The sequence below is a fragment of the Pseudophryne corroboree genome, chromosome 4 (assembly GCF_028390025.1).
Source record: "Pseudophryne corroboree isolate aPseCor3 chromosome 4, aPseCor3.hap2, whole genome shotgun sequence".
Lineage (NCBI taxonomy): Eukaryota > Metazoa > Chordata > Amphibia > Anura > Myobatrachidae > Pseudophryne > Pseudophryne corroboree.
In genome coordinates, this window is record NC_086447.1 from 371629715 (window position 1) to 371648969 (window position 19255).

Here is a 19255-nt window from a genome sequence, read left to right on the forward strand (position 1 = left end):
GGCAGTGTTTAAAGTGGTCCTGGAGACGTGGTTGAACTCACCCCCCCCCCTAAGAGACAATGTGCGTGCCGTACACGCGTGCTGCAAAAAAGGGACATGGTCTCAAAACAGAAAGGGGCGTGGTCACCCAACATGACCACAGCAGTAGCATCCCTTATTCAATGCCCTCAGTAGTAGTGCCCCTTATGCAATGCCCACTGTAGAGGTAGTGCCCACAGTTGTAGTGCCCCTTATGTAAAGCCCATAGTATTGGTGCCCCTTATACAGTGCCCCAGTAGCAGTGCCCCTTATGTCCCCAGGTGTGATGCCCCTTATTAAGTGCCCCCTATGTAATGCCCTCAGTAGTGCCCCCAGTAGATATGCCTCCAGTGGTAATGCGCCATGTAGTATTGCCCCCTGTAGTTATGCCCCAGTACAGATGCCCCCTGTAGTTATGCCCCAGTATAGATGCCCCCAGTACAGTTGACCTCAGTAGTTATGCCCCAGTAGAAGCTGCCCCCAGTACAGTTGCCCGCAATAGTTATGCCCCAGTATAGATACCCCCAGTAGAAGATGCCCCCAGTACAGTTGGCCCCTGTAGTTATGCCCCCAGTAGTTATTCCCCAGTATAGAAGCCCTCAGTAGTTGTCCCCAGTATAGAAGCCCTCAGTAGTTGTCCCCAGTACAGATGCCCCCAGTAGAAGATGCCCCCTAGTCACGCGGTTCACACACAAACCCCCCCCCCCCCCCAAAAAAAAAAACCCCCACAATACTCACCCGCCCCGCTCCTGCTTTCGGACCGCTGACCGCTGCCTGGCTGCCCACTCCTCGGATCTATGGGAGAGACGTTATGACGTCTCTCCCATAGCGCCGCACACAGTCGGAGCTCAGGAGCGAGCTCCGGCTGCCGCTGAGGGGAAGGTGCCGACGCCCGCTGGTAACAGAACCTCAGCGGGCGCCCGGCATCCCCATGCTGCTCCGGGCTCACATTCTGGGTTAGGTGAGCCGGAACTGCGTGCCAGGGAGCAGTTCGGCCCTGTTCCAGCTCACTTTAACCTCTGGTGGATGGAGATAAAGTAACAGCCAATCAGCTCCTAACTCCCATGTTACAGGCTATGGGGGTCATTCCGAGTTGTTCGCTCGCAAGCGGATTTTTGCAGATTTGCTCATGCTAAGCCGCCGCCTACTGGGAGTGAATCTTAGCATCTTAAAATTGCGAACGATGTATTCGCAATATTGCGATTACACACCTTGTAGCAGTTTCTGAGTAGCTCCAGACTTACTCGGCATCTGCGATCAGTTCAGTGCTTGTCGTTCCTGGTTTGACGTCACAAACACACCCAGCGTTCGCCCAGACACTCCCCCGTTTCTCCGGCCACTCCTGCGTTTTTTCCGGAAACGGTAGCGTTTTTTCCAACACGCCCATAAAACGGCCTGTTTCCGCCCAGTAACACCCATTTCCTGTCAATCACATTACGATCGCCAGAACGAAGAAAAAGCCGTGAGTAAAAATCCTAACTGCATAGCAAATTTACTTGGCGCAGTGCGGACATTGCGCATGCGCATTAAGCGGAAAATCGCTGCGATGCGAAGATTTTTACCGAGCGAACAACTCGGAATGACCCCCTATGTTTGAAAAATGACAGGAGCGGTTTGGCTGGTACTTTATCTCTCTCTATTTCATCTCTCTCTCTCTCCAAGGCTTAGTACATAGAGGATTGTTCAGTTATTTAATTGTATTTTCCCCGTCACTTTAAACGGGGTGGTATGCAACTGTTTGGGTGCCCATTGTTTTATTGCACTGGTCACACCCTGCAGTACCGGGTTTAGGGGGTGATTCAGACCTGATCGCACGCAGGTGTTTTTTTGCAGTGCTGCAATCAGGTAGTTGCCACCTACAGGGGAGGGGATAGTTGATGTGCAGGGATACGAACGCTTGTGTAGAGAGTCTCTGCACAGCTCAGGACTTACTCAGGCGCTGCGATGATCCGGCCAGGAGCTGACATCAGGAATCCTCCCTCCAAATGGCTGGACACGCCTGCGATTTTCCGGACACTCCCAAGAAACGGTCAGGTGACACCCACAAACAGCCTATTCCTGTCAATCTTCTTGCGATCGCTTTCTTCGTAAAATCCGTCGCTGTCCGGCGATGCCCATCGCCGGTTGCCGATGCATTGCGGTGCATACGCAGTTCAGACCCGATCGCACCGCTGCGAAAAAAAAGTTAGCGTGCGATCGGGTCTGAATGACCCCGTGCCCAGTAAAATGGCTAATCTCTACTAAAGTGCTGGGCGCAATGCGAAAAGTGCCATTTGGGTGCTCAAATCGGTAACTTTTTGCACATTTCTGCTTGCTAGTACAGGCGGCAGTGAGCAGAAATGATGTTAGCGCACCTGTTGACAGAAACAATTGAAAAGCTGGTGGTGAACGCGCATGGGTTTGGGGTGATAACAATTGAATTGCCCCCATATGCTAAAATGGCCAGATGTTATGTTGTCCTCAGTGATACATTCTGGATAAAAAATTATCCAGGCAAAGGAGCAATATATATTTGAGTAGCATTACATGTTTGGTGATGGTATTATTAGAAGCCCATTATTTTTTCACTGTTGGCAACATCACAATACTTAGGGCTGCCAAAAAGTCTGAAGCAGAAAGTGGAAATTTTTTGCCTACAATTTATTTTAGTTGATGGCTCAATGTCAGCCCAATATATCAACCTTGTTCTGATAGTACTTTAAACAGAACTTGGACACATAAAGACACCTATAAAAGCAATTCTGTACATTGTTTCGACTCCTACAGTGTTGCTTTTACTGTCTAAGCTTAGCTAACCTTGGGCTTAATTCAGAGTTGATCGCTGCAGCAAATTTGTTAGCAGATGGGCGAAACCATGGGGGTAATTCTGAGTTGATCGCAGCAGCAAGTTTGTTAGCAATTGGGCAAAACCATGTGCACTGCAGGGGGGGGGGGGGGCAGATATAACGTGCAGAGAGGGTTAGATTTGGGTGGGTTATTTTGTTTCTGTGCAGGGTAAATACTGGCTGCTTTATTTTAACACTGCAATTTAGATTTCAGTTTGAACACACCCCACCCAAATCTAACTCTCTCAGCACGTTACATCTGCCCCCCCCTGCAGTGCACATGGTTTTGCCCAACTGCTAACAAATTTGCTGCTGTGATCAAGTCAGAATTAGGCCCCATGTGCACTGCGGGGGGGGGGGCAGATATAACATGTGCAGAGAGAGTTAGATTTGGGTGGGGTGTGTTCAAACCGAAATCTACATTGCAGTGTAAAAATAAAGCAGCCAGTATTTACCCTGCACAGAAAAAAATAACCCACCCAAATCTAAAGGACCATACACACTAGACGATTTTTTTTACAGATATGGACAAAGTCGTCTAGTGTGTATGGCCCCCCCGATGGCCGATGCACGCACCCGTGCTCGTGAAGAGCAGGTCACGGGTCAGCCGGGCATGCAGCTTTATGTGAGCAATGTCACTTGTGACATCACTCATCACGGCATGTGTGTATGGAGCCGCGATGAGCGATGTCCACAATGTGACATTGCTCACCTCCCTATAGGTGGCTCCCTCCCCGCCAGAGGCTTCATATCTGAGCCGCAGACCGCTCAGCGCGTCTCCCCTCCAGCGGCTCCCTCCCTGCCATCGGCTTCATTGTAGCTGAGCCGCTGACGGGAACCGCTGGAGGGGAGCCGCTGACCGCTCAGAGTCTCCGTCCACTGCCCCACCAATGAAGTTATAAACCCACTGTGCCACCAACGTAATTAAAAATTAATTATAATGGGTTCTATATACGTATACATATATTTATATACATATATATATATATATATATATATATATATATATATATATATATTATTGAACCCATTATAATTAATTTTTTATTAAGTCGGTGTCATAGTGGAACTATAATTGGTGGGGCAGTGGGTGATAAAAAAACTTCATTGGTTCCCCCTTCTACAGCCCTGCCCACACACCCAGAAATGCCTCCCCAATTTTAAAATATGTAAATAAGGTGCCAATTCCAAAGACATCTTTCGTCTTTCAAATTGTTTGAAATATTGCTTAGTGTGTACACTCAATTTCGTTTGTCAGCGTTCTGGGAAGTTCAAGGGAAATTGCTCATCTTCCACATTGTTCATCTGTCACATTGGTCATGTCTTCTAGTGTGTAGGGCCCTTGACTCTCTGCAAATGTTATATCTGCCACACCTGCAGTGCACATGGGGGGTAATTCCAAGTTGATCGCAGCAGGATTTTTGTTAGCAATTGGGCAAAACCATGTGCACTGCAGGGGAGGCAGATATAACATGTGCAGAGAGAGTTAGATTTGGGTGGGGTGTGTTCAATCTGCAATCTAATTTGCAGTGTAAAAATAAAGCAGCCAGTATTTACCTTGCACAGAAACAAAATAACCCACCCAAATCTAACTCTTTCTGCACATGTTATATCTGCCTCCCCTGCAGTGCACATGGTTTTGCCCAATTGCTAAAAAAAATTCCTGCTGCGATCAACTTGGAATTGCCCCCATGGTTTTGCCCAACTGCTAACAAATTTGCTGCTACGATCAGATCTGAATTACCCCCTCTACCCCTTGACTTAACAATTAGCTAGGGTTGCCATGAAGCCCTTGCTTGAGGGAAATATTTTTTAGATTCAATATTTGTTACACATTTTTCTACATTCCATGTATTTCCATACTGAGATGTCAGACCCATTTGGCTAAAACAATTTAAAAGCCTTTTGCCCTTACACCCCTACCACATACTTGCCTACCTGACCCTCTCCATGAGGGAGAAAATGCTCTGTTCCTGGTCTTTCCTGGTAATGTATGATTGCCATCACCTGTGGTGAGCTAGTTAATTGATAAGAAAGGTGTTTCTCTAACGTCCTAAGTGGATGCTGGGGACTCCGTAAGGACCATGGGGATTAGCGGCTCCGCAGGAGACTGGGCACAACTATAAAGAAAGCTTTTAGACTACTGGTGTGCACTGGCTCCTCCCACTAAGACCCTCCTCCAGACCTCAGTTAGATTCTTGTGCCCGGCTGAGCTGGATGTACACTAGGGGCTCTCCTGAGCACCTAGAAAGAAAGTATATTTAGGTTTTTTATTTTCAGTGAGATCTGCTGGCAACAGACTCACTGCAGCGAGGGACTAAGGGGAGAAGAAGCGAACCTACCTAACAGGTGGTAGTTTGGGCTTCTTAGGCTACTGGACACCATTAGCTCCAGAGGGATCGACCGCAGGACCCGACCTTGGTGTTCGTTCCCGAAGCCGCGCCGCCGTCCCCCTTACAGAGCCAGAAGCACGAAGAAGGTCCGGAAAATCGGCGGCAGAAGACTTCGGTCTTCACCAAGGTAGCGCACAGCACTGCAGCTGTGCGCCATTGCTCCTCATGTACACCTCACACTTCGGTCACTGATGGGTGCAGGGCGCTGGGGGGGGGCGCCCTGAGGGCAATAAATAACACCTTGGCTGGCAAAATATACATCATATATAGTCTCAGAGGCTATATAGATGTAAAATTACCCCTTCCAGTATCACAGAAAAAGCGGGAGAAAGTCCGCCAAAAAGGGGGCGGGGCTTCTCCCTCAGCACACTGGCGCCATTTTTCCCTCACAGTTCCGCTGGAAGGAAGCTCCCTGGCTCTCCCCTGCAGTCTGAGAATACTACAGAAGGGTAAAAAAGAGAGGGGGGGCACTAAATTTAGGCGCAGTATAGATATATATATATATGTAATATATATAAAAAAGCAGCTATAGGGAAAACACTCATTGATAGTGGGATCCCAGTGTTATATAGCGCTCTGGTGTGTGCTGGCATACTCTCTCTCTGTCTCCCCAAAGGGCTTTGTGGGGTTCTGTCCTCTGTCAGAGCATTCCCTGTGTGTTTGCGGTGTGTCGGTACGGCTGTGTCGACATGTTTGATGAGGAGGCTTATGTGGAGGCGGAGCAGATGCCTGTAAATGTGATGTCACCCCCTGCGGGGTCGACACCTGAGTGGATGGTGCTGTGGAAGGAATTACGTGATAGTGTCGACTCCTTACATAAAAGGTTTGACGACATACCTAATGTGGGACAGCCGGCTTCTCAGCCTGTGCCTGCCCAGGCGTCTCAAAAACCATCAGGGGCTCTAAAACGCCCGCTACCTCAGATGGTTGACACAGATGTCGACACGGATACTGACTCCAGTGTCGACGACGAAGAGACTAATATAACTTCCAGTAGGGCCACACGTTACATGATTGAGGCAATGAAAAATGTGTTGCACATTTCTGATGTTACCCCCGGTACCACAAAAAAGGGTATAATGTTTGGAGAGAAAAAACTACCAGTAGCTTTTCCTCCATCTGAAGAGTTAAATGAAGTGTGTGAAGAAGCGTGGGCTTCCCCTGATAAAAAGATGGTAATTTCTAAGAGGTTACTAATGGCGTACCCTTTCCCGCCAGAGGATAGGTCACGCTGGGAAACATCCCCTAGGGTGGATAAAGCGCTCACACGCTTGTCAAAGAAGGTGGCACTACCGTCTCCGGATACGGCCGCCCTGAAGGAATCTGCTGACAGAAAGCAGGAGGCTATCCTGAAATCTATATATACACACACAGGTGTGATACTGAGACCGGCTATAGCTTCAGCCTGGATGTGCAGCGCTGCTGCTGCGTGATCAGATTCCCTGTCAGAAAATATAGATACCCTAGACAGGGACACTATTTTGCTAAACGTAGAGCATATAAAAGACGCACTTTTATACATGAGGGATGCACAGAGGGATATTTGCCGGCTGGCATCCAAAATTAGTGCAATGTCCATTTCTGCCAGGAGAGGGTTATGGACTCGGCAGTGGACAGGTGATGCAGATTCCAAACGACACATGGAAGTTCTGCCTTATAAGGGTGACGAATTGTTCGGGGATGGTCTCTCGGACCTCGTTTCCACAGCAACAGCTGGGAAGTCTACATTTTTACCCCATGTTCCCTCACAACCAAAGAAAGCACCGTATTATCAGGTACAGTCCTTTCGGCCCAATAGGGGCAAGCGGGTTAAAGGCGCGTCCTTTCTGCCCAGAGGCAGAGGTAGAGGGAAAAAGCTGCAGCATACAGCCAGTTCCCAGGAGCAAAAGTCCTCCCCCGCTTCCTCTAAGTCCACAGCATGACGCTGGGGCTCCACAGGCGGAGCCAGGTACGGTGGAGGCCCGTCTCAAAAATTTCAGCAATCAGTGGGCTCGCTCACGGGTGGATCCCTGGATCCTTCAAATAGTATCTCAGGGGTACAAACTGGACTTCGAGACGTCTCCCCCCCGCTGTTTCCTCAAATCTGCCTTGCCAACCACTCCCTCAGGCAGGGAGGCAGTGTTACAGGCAATTCAAAAGCTGTATTCACAACAAGTGATAGTAAAGGTGCCCCTACTTCAACAAGGAAGGGGTTACTATTCCACAATGTTTGTGGTACCGAAACCGGACGGTTCGGTGAGACCCATTTTAAATTTGAAATCCTTGAACACATATAAAAAAATTCAAGTTCAAGATGGAATCGCTCAGGGCGGTTATTGCAAGCCTGGACGAGGGAGATTACATGGTATCGCTGGACATCAAGGATGCTTACCTACATGTCCCCATTTACCATCCTCACCAGGAGTACCTCAGGTTTGTGGTACAAGATTGTCATTACCAATTCCAGACGTTGCCGTTCGGTCTCTCCACGGCTCCGAGGGTCTTTACCAAGGTAATGGCGGAAATGATGATACTCCTTCGAAGGAAGGGAGTTTTAATTATCCCGTACTTGGACGATCTCCTGATAAAGGCGAGGTCCAGAGAGCAGTTGTTGGTAGGGGTAGCACTATCTCGGGAAGTGCTACAACAGCACGGCTGGATTCTAAACATTCCAAAGTCACAGCTGGTCCCTACGACACGCCTGCTGTTCCTAGGGATGGTTCTGGACACAGAACAGAGAAAAGTGTTTCTCCCGGAGGAGAAGGCCAAGGAGCTGTCATCTCTAATCAGAGGCCTCCTAAAACCAAAACAGGTGTCGGTGCATCACTGCACGCGGATCCTGGGAAAAATGGTAGCTTCTTACGAAGCGATTCCATTCGGCAGGTTTCATGCAAGAACCTTTCAGTGGGACCTGTTGGACAAGTGGTCCGGATCGCATCTTCAGATGCATCGTCTGATAACCCTGTCTCCAAGGACAAGGGTGTCTCTGCTGTGGTGGCTGCAGAGTGCTCATCTTCAAGAGGGCCGCAGATTCGGCATACAGGACTGGGTCCTGGTGACCACGGATGCCAGCCTTCGAGGCTGGGGAGCAGTCACACAGGGAAGAAACTTCCAAGGACTATGGTCAAGTCAGGAGACTTCCCTGCACATAAATATTCTGGAACTAAGGGCCATTTACAATGCCCTAAGTCAGGCAAAACCCCTGCTTCAAAACCAGCCGGTACTGATCCAGTCAGACAACATCACGGCGGTCGCCCATGTAAATCGACAGGGCGGCACGAGAAGCAGGACGGCGATGGCAGAAGCCACAAGGATTCTCCGATGGGCGGAAAATCACGTGTTAGCACTGTCAGCAGTGTTCATTCCGGCAGTGGACAACTGGGAAGCAGACTTCCTCAGCAGGCACGACCTCCACCCGGGAGAGTGGGGACTTCATCCAGAAGTCTTTCAAATGATTGTAAACCAGTGGGAAAAACCACAGGTGGACATGATGGCGTCCCGCCTAAACAAAAAGCTAGAAAAATATTTCGCCAGGTCAAGAGACCCGCAGGCGATAGCTGTGGACGCTCTGGTAACACCGTGGGTGTACCGATCGGTTTATGCGTTCCCTCCTCTTCCTCTCATACCAAAGGTACTGAGGATAATAAGGAGAAGAGGAGTAAGAACTATACTCATTGTTCCGGATTGGCCAAGAAGAGCGTGGTATCCGGAACTTCAAGAAATTATGTCAGAGGACCCATGGCCTCTACCGCTCAGACAGGACCTGCTGCAGCAGGGGCCCTGTCTGTTCCAAGACTTACCGCGGCTGCGTTTGACGGCATGGCGGTTGAACACCGGATCCTGAAGGAAAAGGGCATTCCGGAGGAAGTCATTCCTACGCTGATAAAAGCTAGGAAAGAAGTAACCGCGAACCATTATCACCGCATATGGCGAAAATATGTTGTGTGGTGTGAGGCCAGGAAGGCCCCAACGGAAGAATTTCAGCTGGGCCGGTTCCTGCACTTCCTACAGTCAGGGGTGACTATGGGCCTTAAATTGGGTTCCATTAAGGTCCAGATTTCGGCTCTATCGATTTTCTTCCAGAGAGAATTGGCTTCACTACCTGAAGTTCAGACTTTTGTTAAGGGTGTGCTGCATATTCAGCCCCCTTTTGTACCTCCAGTGGCACCTTGGGATCTCAACGTGGTGGTGGATTTCCTAAAGTCACATTGGTTTGAGCCACTGAAAACCGTGGATTTGAAATATCTCACGTGGAAAGTGGTCATGTTGTTGGCCTTGGCTTCGGCCAGGAGTGTTTCAGAATTGGCGGCTTTGTCATGTAAAAGCCCTTATCTGATTTTCCATATGGATAGGGCAGAATTGAGGACTCGTCCCCAGTTTCTCCCCAAAGTGGTATCAGCTTTTCATCTGAACCAACCTATCGTGGTGCCTGCGGCTACAAATGACTTGGAGGCTTCCAAGTTGTTGGATGTAGTGAGGGCCCTAAAAATGTATGTTTCCAGGACAGCTGGAGTCAGGAAGACTGACTCGCTCTTTATCCTGTATGCGCCCAACAAGTTGGGTGCACCTGCTTCTAAGCAGACTATTGCTCGCTTGATCTGTAGTACGATTCAGCTTGCACATTCTGCGGCTGGACTGCCGCATCCTAAATCAGTGAAAGCCCATTCCACGAGGAAAGTGGGCTCTTCTTGGGCGGCTGCCCGAGGGGTCTCGGCTCTTCAACTTTGCCGAGCTGCTACTTGGTCAGGGGCAAACACGTTTGCAAAATTCTACAAATTTGATACCCTGGCTGAGGAGGACCTTGAGTTCTCTCATTCGGTGCTGCAGAGTCATCCGCACTCTCCCGCCCGTTTGGGAGCTTTGGTATAATCCCCATGGTCCTTACGGAGTCCCCAGCATCCACTTAGGACGTTAGAGAAAATAAGAATTTACTCACCGGTAATTCTATTTCTCATAGTCCGTAGTGGATGCTGGGCGCCCATCCCAAGTGCGGATTGTCTGCAATACTTGTATATAGTTATTGCTTAACTAAAGGGTTATTGTTGAGCTATCTGTTGAGAGGCTCAGTTGTTATCATGCTGTTAACTGGGTATTGTATCACGAGTTATACGGTGTGATTGGTGTGGCTGGTATGAGTCTTACCCGGGATTCAAAATCCTTCCTAATTGTGTCAGCTCTTCCGGGCACAGTATCCTAACTGAGGTCTGGAGGAGGGTCTTAGTGGGAGGAGCCAGTGCACACCAGTAGTCTAAAAGCTTTCTTTATAGTTGTGCCCAGTCTCCTGCGGAGCCGCTAATCCCCATGGTCCTTACGGAGTCCCCAGCATCCACTACGGACTATGAGAAATAGAATTACCGGTGAGTAAATTCTTATTTTCACCACAGGTGATGGCAATCATACATTACCAGGAAAGTCCAGGAACAGAGCATTTTCTCCGGGTCAGGTAGGCAAGTATGCCCTACCAGCATTTCCAGTTTTTATCACATGGATGCCTTTTATAAAAAGATACACTGTTGTTATATGGCATGTAATGTACTTCAAGCAAAAAACATCCCTGTTTTATTCCTGTGCTTGTTTTTAAGCATTTTCCCAGTATGGGTTCGGTATGGATGACCGGCGGACTGGATGCCGGCTGTCAATATCCTGCCCGCCAGAATGCTGGCAGCGGGGCGAGCGCTTATAGTCCCCTTGCCACGGATCTGTGGACACCCACGAGTGGGAATAGTACTGGTGTGTCGAAATTCTGTCTGTCGGGATTTCGGCGTTGGTATCCTGGATCCCAACCGCCGGCAAATTGACTGCATCCTATATACTACAGTATACTATAGTCAGTGAGCAGCAGTTTAGGATTGAATAGCAGAGCCTGTGCCATTACTGGGCAAGGATCACACACCGGAATAGCTGTCACAGTGAAACAAAACAAAACAAAATAAAAATTACGAATATAAGAGGACGTAGTTTGCATCGTTGCCTAGGAAACCCGTCTCTCTCTTCCTCTTCCCAGCACCGCCAGCCTGTGTGGAGACATCTGGCCAGTCGATTGGAGACCCAGAGGAAGCGCCGGCCAGGATTCCTCGCTCTGAGTTCCCAGGGTGCTTTTCGTGTTTGGCGCATGCGCGCGGAAGAAACGATGGTGGTGCCGGTGATGCCCGCTGAGTGCGGCGGCGGGATAGTTTGAAGAGAGAACGGCAGCCCCCTGTAACAGACTTGTGTATATAGATTGGTATGCAGTGTCCGGGTGGCTCGTAATGCTTTAATCATTTATGGCAAACACGATTACCCGTTTTTACGTCACATTATGATAACTCTTACCTGGCCCCTGTGCCAAAGTCCGCAGTGGTGTTTCATATCAGTGCTTTGTGGCGATAGTCGTCTGGCCATAGTGCTGGTGATGCTGTCATTCGCTATAATGTGAATGTTAAATATTCAGTCAAAGCTATTTATATACATAGCACACGCATATTACGCAGCCCTTTTCACAGAAGGGTGGTATTGCCCGACATTCGGCATACAGAAGACCACCCGGTATTTGATATGCTGGCTGGCTGTTGGGATCCCGGTGCTCAGTATACCGGTGCCGGAATCCCGACAGCCGGCATACCGACAATTATTCTCCTGGAGGGAGAATAAATAGCGTGGAGTGGACCGTGTCCGCAGTGGAAAAGGGGTTTTATTGTGTTACTGGTTTCATTATATAACCAGTAACCATTACTATTGTGAAGCCACGTCATTTCTATTTGTCTACAGAGTAGTTTAAAGCAGTGACGTGCGGTGAGGTCATTGGCTGGGGAGGCACTGAGATATAGATATATATATATATATCTATCTATGTTATATAGTGGTCGAACTGGAAATTTTGAAGTGGGGGAATGCAAAAGTCAAGGATGCAATTATTTCGGCGCGCGCGCTCCAGAAAAGGGGGCGTGGTTACCCAAGAAGGGGCGTGTCCAGTGTAGTAGAACCCCTTATACTATCTAGTACTGGTGCCCCTTTCACCTTATAGCACACGGTACGAGCCGAAATTCACATTGTAGCATACGGTACGAGCCGAAATTCACATTGTAGCACACTGAATGAGCCGAAATTCACATTGTAGCACACTGAATGAGCCAAAATTCACATTGTAGCACACTAAATGAGCCGAAATTCACATTGTAGCACACTGAATGAGCCGAAATTCACATTGTAGCACACTGAATGAGCCAACAGTCACATTATGCCACACTGAATGAGCCAAAATTCACATTGTAGCACACTAAATGAGCCGAAATTCACATTGTAGCACACTGAATGAGCCGAAATTCACATTGTAGCACACTGAATGAGCCGAAATTCACATTGTAGCACACTGAATGATCTGAAATTCACATTGTAGCACACTGAATGAGCCAAAATTCACATTGTAGCACACTGAATGAGCCAAAATTCACATTGTAGCACACTGAATGAGCCAAAATTCACATTGTAGCACACTGAATGAGCCAAAATTCACATTGTAGCACACTGAATGAGCCAAAATTCACATTGTAGCACACTGAATGAGCCGAAATTCACATGATAGCACACTGAATGAGCCGAAATTCACATTGTAGCACACTGAATGAGCCGAAATTCACATTGTAGCACACTGAATGAGCCGACATTCACATTGTAGCACACTGAATGAGCCAAAATTCACCTTGTAGCACACTGAATGAGCCAAAATTCACCTTGTAGCACACTGAATGAGCCGAAATTCACATTGTAGCACACTGAATGAGCCGAAATTCACATTGTAGCACACTGAATGATCTGAAATTCACATTGTAGCACACTGAATGAGCCGAAATTCACATTATAGCACACTGAATGAGCCAAAATTCAAATTATAGCACACTGAATGAGCCGAAATTCACATTATAGCACACTGAATGAGCCGAAATTCACATTATAGCACACTGAATGAGCTAAAATTGTGACAGCAGGGACAGCCAGAGTGACAGCAGAGACAGGGAGAGAGAGAGTGACGGCAGGGAGAGAGAGAGTGACGGCAGGGAGAGAGAGAGAGTGACGGCAGGGAGAGAGTGACGACAGGAGGAGAGAGAGTGTGACGACAGTGACAGCAGGGAGAGAGAGAGTGACAGTAGGGAAAGTAACGACAGGGAGAGAGGGTGACGGCAGGGGAACATTACCTGAATGTGGTCAGCGGAGGCACCCATGGGCAGCGGCGGTGATAAGGAGTCCTTTGGTGCGATGAGGTCCTTCTGACCGCCATTTGTTGCGGCTGGTGGCTGACGGCGGTGAGCAGCGGGCGGCTGGCGGCGGTGAGCGGCTGGCCAGGGGCGTAAGTTAATACCAGACGCCCGGAGGCGAAAAAGATCATATTGCTCCCCCCCCCACTCAGCACAGTTCAGGTATACACACAAAGACACATATACACGCATACACACACTTACATATATAAAAATACACACCCAGCCACATTTACAAACAGACAGACACACACACACACACACACACACACACACACACACACACACACACACACACACACACACACACACACACACATTATACCACTTATACACAAATAGCCACACATATATAGCCACATATCTACATACTCACAGTCACACACGCAGCCACATTTATACACACACACACACACACACACACACACACACACACACACGTCCCCACACTGACACTCTCCTCCGTTTGTTCCAGAATGAGCTGTCAGTGGGGCAGGAGCCGGGCTAGCGGGCGGGGCCTTTCATTTGAAAGTCGGGCGGTGGTGAGCTGTCAGTGGGGCGGGGGACGGGAGCCGGGCTGGCGGCGGCTGGGCCGCTGTGAGCTGCGGCGTTTCATGGGGGAGCCGGGCGGTGGTTAGCTGTCAGTGGGGCGGGGGGCGGGAGCCGGGCTGGCGGCGGCGGGCGGCTGGGCCGCTGTGAGCTGCGGCTTTTCATACGGGAGCCGGGCGGTTGTGAGCCGTGGGAGCCGGGGGCAGGTGATGAGTGGAGCGGGGATGGGACATGGGAGAGGGGAGGAGCTATGAGCTAGTAGGTGGTGTCACAGTGATGGGCATGCTTTCAGATACGCTGAAAGCACGCCCCTGCTGTTTAGCGGCACTTGGACAGGTGCCGCTTTCATTAGTTTTTTCAATGGGCTTTTACAGCCCTCTGCTTGTCCCCGCCCCCTGCTTCCGGCCGATCGCAATGGAGAGCGGGAGGGACCGTTCTCGTTGCCGCAAAATACATTTCATCAGCCATTTAAACGGAAAAATTATTTCTCTATCGTCCTTGTGGATGCTGGGGTTCCTGAAAGGACCATGGGGGATAGCGGCTCCGCAGGAGACAGGGCACAAAAAGTAAAGCTTTCCGATCAGGTGGTGTGCACTGGCTCCTCCCCCTATGACCCTCCTCCAGACTCCAGTTAGATTTTTGTGCCCGGCCGAGAAGGGTGCAATCTAGGTGGCTCTCCTAAAGAGCTGCTTAGAGAAAGTTTAGCTTAGGTTTTTTATTTTACAGTGAGTCCTGCTGGCAACAGGATCACTGCAACGAGGGACTTAGGGGAGAAGGAGTGAACTCACCTGCGTGCAGGATGGATTGGCTTCTTGGCTACTGGACATCAGCTCCAGAGGGACGATCACAGGTACAGCCTGGATGGTCACCGGAGCCGCGCCGCCGGCCCCCTTGCAGATGCTGAAGTAAGAAGAGGTCCAGAATCGGCGGCTGAAGACTCCTGCAGTCTTCTAAAGGTAGCGCACAGCACTGCAGCTGTGCGCCATTTTCCTCTCAGCACACTTCACACGGCAGTCACTGAGGGTGCAGGGCGCTGGGAGGGGGGCGCCCTGGGAGGCAAATGAAAACCTTTTTTGGCGAAAAATACCTCACATATAGCCCCCAGAGGCTATATGGAGATATTTAACCCCTGCCAAGATTCACTAAATAGCGGGAGACGAGCCCGCCGAAAAAGGGGCGGGGCCTATCTCCTCAGCACACAGCGCCATTTTCTCTCACAGAAAGCCTGGAGAGAAGGCTCCCAGGCTCTCCCCTGCACTGCACTACAGAAACAGGGTTAAAACAGAGAGGGGGGGCACTGATTTTGGCGATATTGAGATATATATAAAGATGCTATAAGGGAAAACACTTATATAAGGTTGTCCCTATATAATTATAGCGTTTTTGGTGTGTGCTGGCAAACTCTCCCTCTGTCTCCCCAAAGGGCTAGTGTGGGTCCTGTCCTCTGTCAGAGCATTCCCGGTGTGTGTGCTGTGTGTCGGTACGTGTGTGTCGACATGTATGAGGACGATGTTGGTGAGGAGGCGGAGAAATTGCCTGTAATGGTGATGTCACTCTCTAGGGAGTCGACACCGGAATGGATGGCTTATTTAGGGAATTACGTGAGAATGTCAACACGCTGCAAGGTCGGTTGACGACGTGAGACGGCCGACAAACTATTAGTACCGGTCCAGGCGTCTCAGAAACACCGTCAGGGGCGTTAAAAACGCCCATTTACCTCAGTCGGTCGACACAGACACAGACACGGACACTGAATCCAGTGTCGACGGTGAATAAACAAACGTATTTCTCATTAGGGCCACACGTTAAGGGCAATGAAGGAGGTGTTGCATATTTCTGATACTACAAGTACCACAAAAAAGGGTATTATGTGGGAGTGAAAAAACTACCTGTAGTTTTTCCTGAATCAGATAAAATAAAATGAAGTGTGTGATGATGCGTGGGGTTACCCCGATAGCAAATATTGGCGTTATACCCTTTCCCGCCAGAAATTAGGGCGCGTTGGGAAACACCCCTTAGGGTGATAAGGCGCTCACACGCTTATCAAGTGGCGTTACCGTCTCCAGATACGGCCGCCCTCAAGGAGCCAGCTGATAGGAAGCTGGAAAGATATCCTAAAAAGTATATACACACATACGGTGGTTATACTGCGACCAGCGATCGCCATCAGCCTGGAGATGCAGTGCTGGGTTGGCTTGGTCGGATTCCCTGACTGAAAATATTTTATTCATATAGAGCATTTAATAGGATGCATTCTATATATATGTACGTGAGATGCACAGAGGGATATTTGCTCTCTGGCATCAAGATAAGTACGTTGTCCATATCACCCAGAAGATGTCATGGACACGACAGTGGTCAGGTGATACAGATCCCATACGGCACATGGAAGTATTGCCGTATAAAGGGAAGGAGTTAGTTGGGGTCGGTCCATCGGACCTGGGGACCACGGCAACAGCTGGGAAATCCAACCTTTTTACCCCAAGTTACATCTCAGCTGAAAAAGACACCGTCTTTTCAGCCTCAATCCTTCCTTTCCCATGAGGGCATGCAGGCAAAAGGCCAGTCATATCTGCCCAGACATAGAGGTAAGGGAAGTAGACTGCAGCAGGCAGCCCCTTCCCAGGAAAAGAAGCCCTCCACCGCGTCTGCCAAGTCCTCAGCATGACGCTGGGGCCATGCAAGCGGACTCAAGGTGGGGGGGTAGTCTCAAGAGTCTCAGCGCGCAGTGGGATCACTCGCAGGTTGACCCCTAGATAGTACAAGTATTATCCCAGGGGTACAGATTGGAGAGTCGAGACATCTTCTCCTCGCAGGTTTCTGAAGTCTGCTTTACCAACGGCTCCCTCCGACAGGGAGGCAGCATTGGAAACAATTCACAAGCTGTATATCCAGCAGGTGATAATCAAAGTACCCCTCCTACAACAAGGAAAAGGGTATTATTTTTCCACACTATATTGTGGTACTGAAGCCAGACGGCTTGGTGAGACATAGTCTAAACTGAAATCTTTGAACACTTACATAAAAGGTTCAAATCGAGATGGAGTCACTCAGAGCAGTGATAGCGAACCGGAAAAAAGGGGACTATATGGTGTCCCTGGACATCAAGGATTACCTCCATGTCCAAATTTGCCCTTCTCAACAAGGGTACCTCTGGTTCGTGGTACAGAACTGTCAATATCAGTTTCAGACGATGCCGTTTGAATTATCCACGGCACCCCGGGCCTTTTACCAAGGTAATGGCCGAAAAGATGTTTCTTCAAAGAAAAAAGGCATCTAAATTATCCCTTACTTGGACGATATCCTGAAAAGGGCAAGTTCCAGAGAACAGTTGGAGGTCGGAAGAGCACTATCTAAAGTAGTTCTACGACAGCACGACTGGATTCTAAATATTCCAAGAATCGCAGCTGTTTTCCGACGATACGTCTGCTGTTCCTAGGAATGATTCTGGGCATAGTCCAGAAAAAGGTGTTCCTCCGGGAGGAAAAAGCCAAGGAGTTATTCGACCTAGTCAGAAACCTCCTAAAACCAGGCCAAGTATCAGTGCATCAATGCACAGGAGTCCTGGGAAAAATTGTGGCTTCTTACGAAGCGATTCCATTCGGCAGATCTCAGGGGATTTGCTGGACGAATGGTCCGGATCGCATTTTCAGATGCATCAGCGGATAATCCTGTCTCCAAGGACAAGGGTGTCTCTTCTGTGGGGGCTGCAGAGTGCTCATCTTTTAGAGGGCAGCACACTCAGCATTCAGGACTGTGTTCTGGGGACCACGGATACCAGCCTGAGAGGCTGGGGAGTAGTCACACAGGGAAAAAATTTCCAAGGAAGTGTGGTCAAGTCTGGAGACTTCTCTCCACATGAATATACTGGAGCTAAGGGCAATTTACAATGCTCTGAGCCTAGGAAGACTCCTGCTTCAAAGTCAACCGGTGCTGATCCAGTAGGACATCATCATGGCGGTCGCCCACGTTATCAGACGGGGCGACACAAGAAGCAGGAGGGCAATGACAGCAAGGATTCTTCGCTGGGCGGAAAATCATGTGATAACACTGTCAGCAGTGTTCATTCCGGGAGTGGGCAACTGGGAAGATTTCCTCAGCATAAATGAATTCCACCCGGAAAAGTGGAAACTTAATCTGGAAGTTTCCACATGATTGTAAACCGTTGGGAAAGACCAAAGGTGGTTATGATGGCGTCCCACCTGAAGCGCCAGGTCAAGAGACACTCAGGCAATAGCTGGGACGCTCTGGTAACACCGTCGGTGTACCAGTCGGTGTATGTGTTCCATCCTCTGCTTTTCATACCCAATGTATTGAAAATGATAGGAAGGAGAGGAGTAAGAACTATACTCGTGGCTCCGGTTTGGCCAAGAAGGACTTGGTTCCCGGAACTTCAAGAGATACTAAGAAGGGTCTTGATTCGGCAAGAACCGTGTCTGTTCCGGGACTTACCGCAGCTGCGTTGACGCCAAGGCGGGTGAACGCCGGATCCTAAGGGAAAGAGGCATTCCGGAAGAGGTCATCCCTACCCTGGTCAGAGCCAGGAAGGAGGTGACCGCACAACATTATCACCATTTAGGTGAAAATATGTGCCAGGGTGTGAGTCCAAGAAGGCTCCACGGAAGAATTTCAACTAGGTTAATTTCTACATTTCCTGCAAACAGGAGTGTCTATGGGTCTCAAATTGGGTCCATTAAGGTTCAAATTTCGGCCTGTTGATTTTCTTCCAGAAAGAAATTGGCTTCAGTTCCTGAAGTCCAGAAGTTGTTAAGGGAGTACTGCATATACAGCCCCTTTGATGTCTCCAGTGGCACTGGGCGATCTCAACGTAGTTTTGGGATTCCTAAAAAATCACATTGGTTTAAACAACTCAAATCTGTGGATTTGATATATCTCACATGGAAAATGACCATGCTGTTGGTCCTGGCCTCGGCCAGGCGAGTGTCAGAATTGGCGGCTTTATCTCACAAAGCCATATCTGATTGTCCATTCGGACAGAGCAAAGCTGCGGACTCGTCCCCAGTTTCTCCTTAAGGTGGTGTCAGCGTTTCACCTGAACCAGCTTATTGTGGTACCTGCGGCTACTAGGGACTTGGAGGACTCCAAGTTGCTGGATGTTATCAGGGCCCTGAAAATATAGTTTCCAGGTTGGCTGGAGTCAGGAAATCTGACTTGCTGTTTATCCTGTATGCACCCAACAATGCTGGGTGCTTCTGCTTCTAAGCAGTCGATTGCTCGTGGGATTGGTAGCACAATTCAA

General features: G+C 49.2%; 1 protein-coding gene and 1 long non-coding RNA gene across 7 annotated transcripts in view; one reads left to right on the plus strand and one right to left on the minus strand.

Annotated features, from left to right (window-relative positions):
- The window catches only part of LOC134909584 (uncharacterized), a 64964-nt gene extending 53730 nt beyond the window's left edge, over positions 1 to 11234 (minus strand). Inside the window, exon 1 of the long non-coding RNA XR_010175977.1 lies at positions 11156 to 11234. This is a non-coding gene — a long non-coding RNA (uncharacterized LOC134909584). The remainder of the gene's footprint in view (positions 1 to 11155) is intronic.
- The window catches only part of CCDC150 (coiled-coil domain containing 150), a 389117-nt gene continuing 381094 nt past the window's right edge, over positions 11233 to 19255 (plus strand). For 5 of the 6 annotated variants that reach the window (XM_063916595.1, XM_063916594.1, XM_063916598.1 and 2 more), the window contains exon 1: positions 11233 to 11438. The gene's annotated coding sequence lies outside the window, so the exon portion shown is untranslated. The remainder of the gene's footprint in view (positions 11439 to 19255) is intronic. The other variant, XM_063916596.1, reaches the window with a different exon arrangement.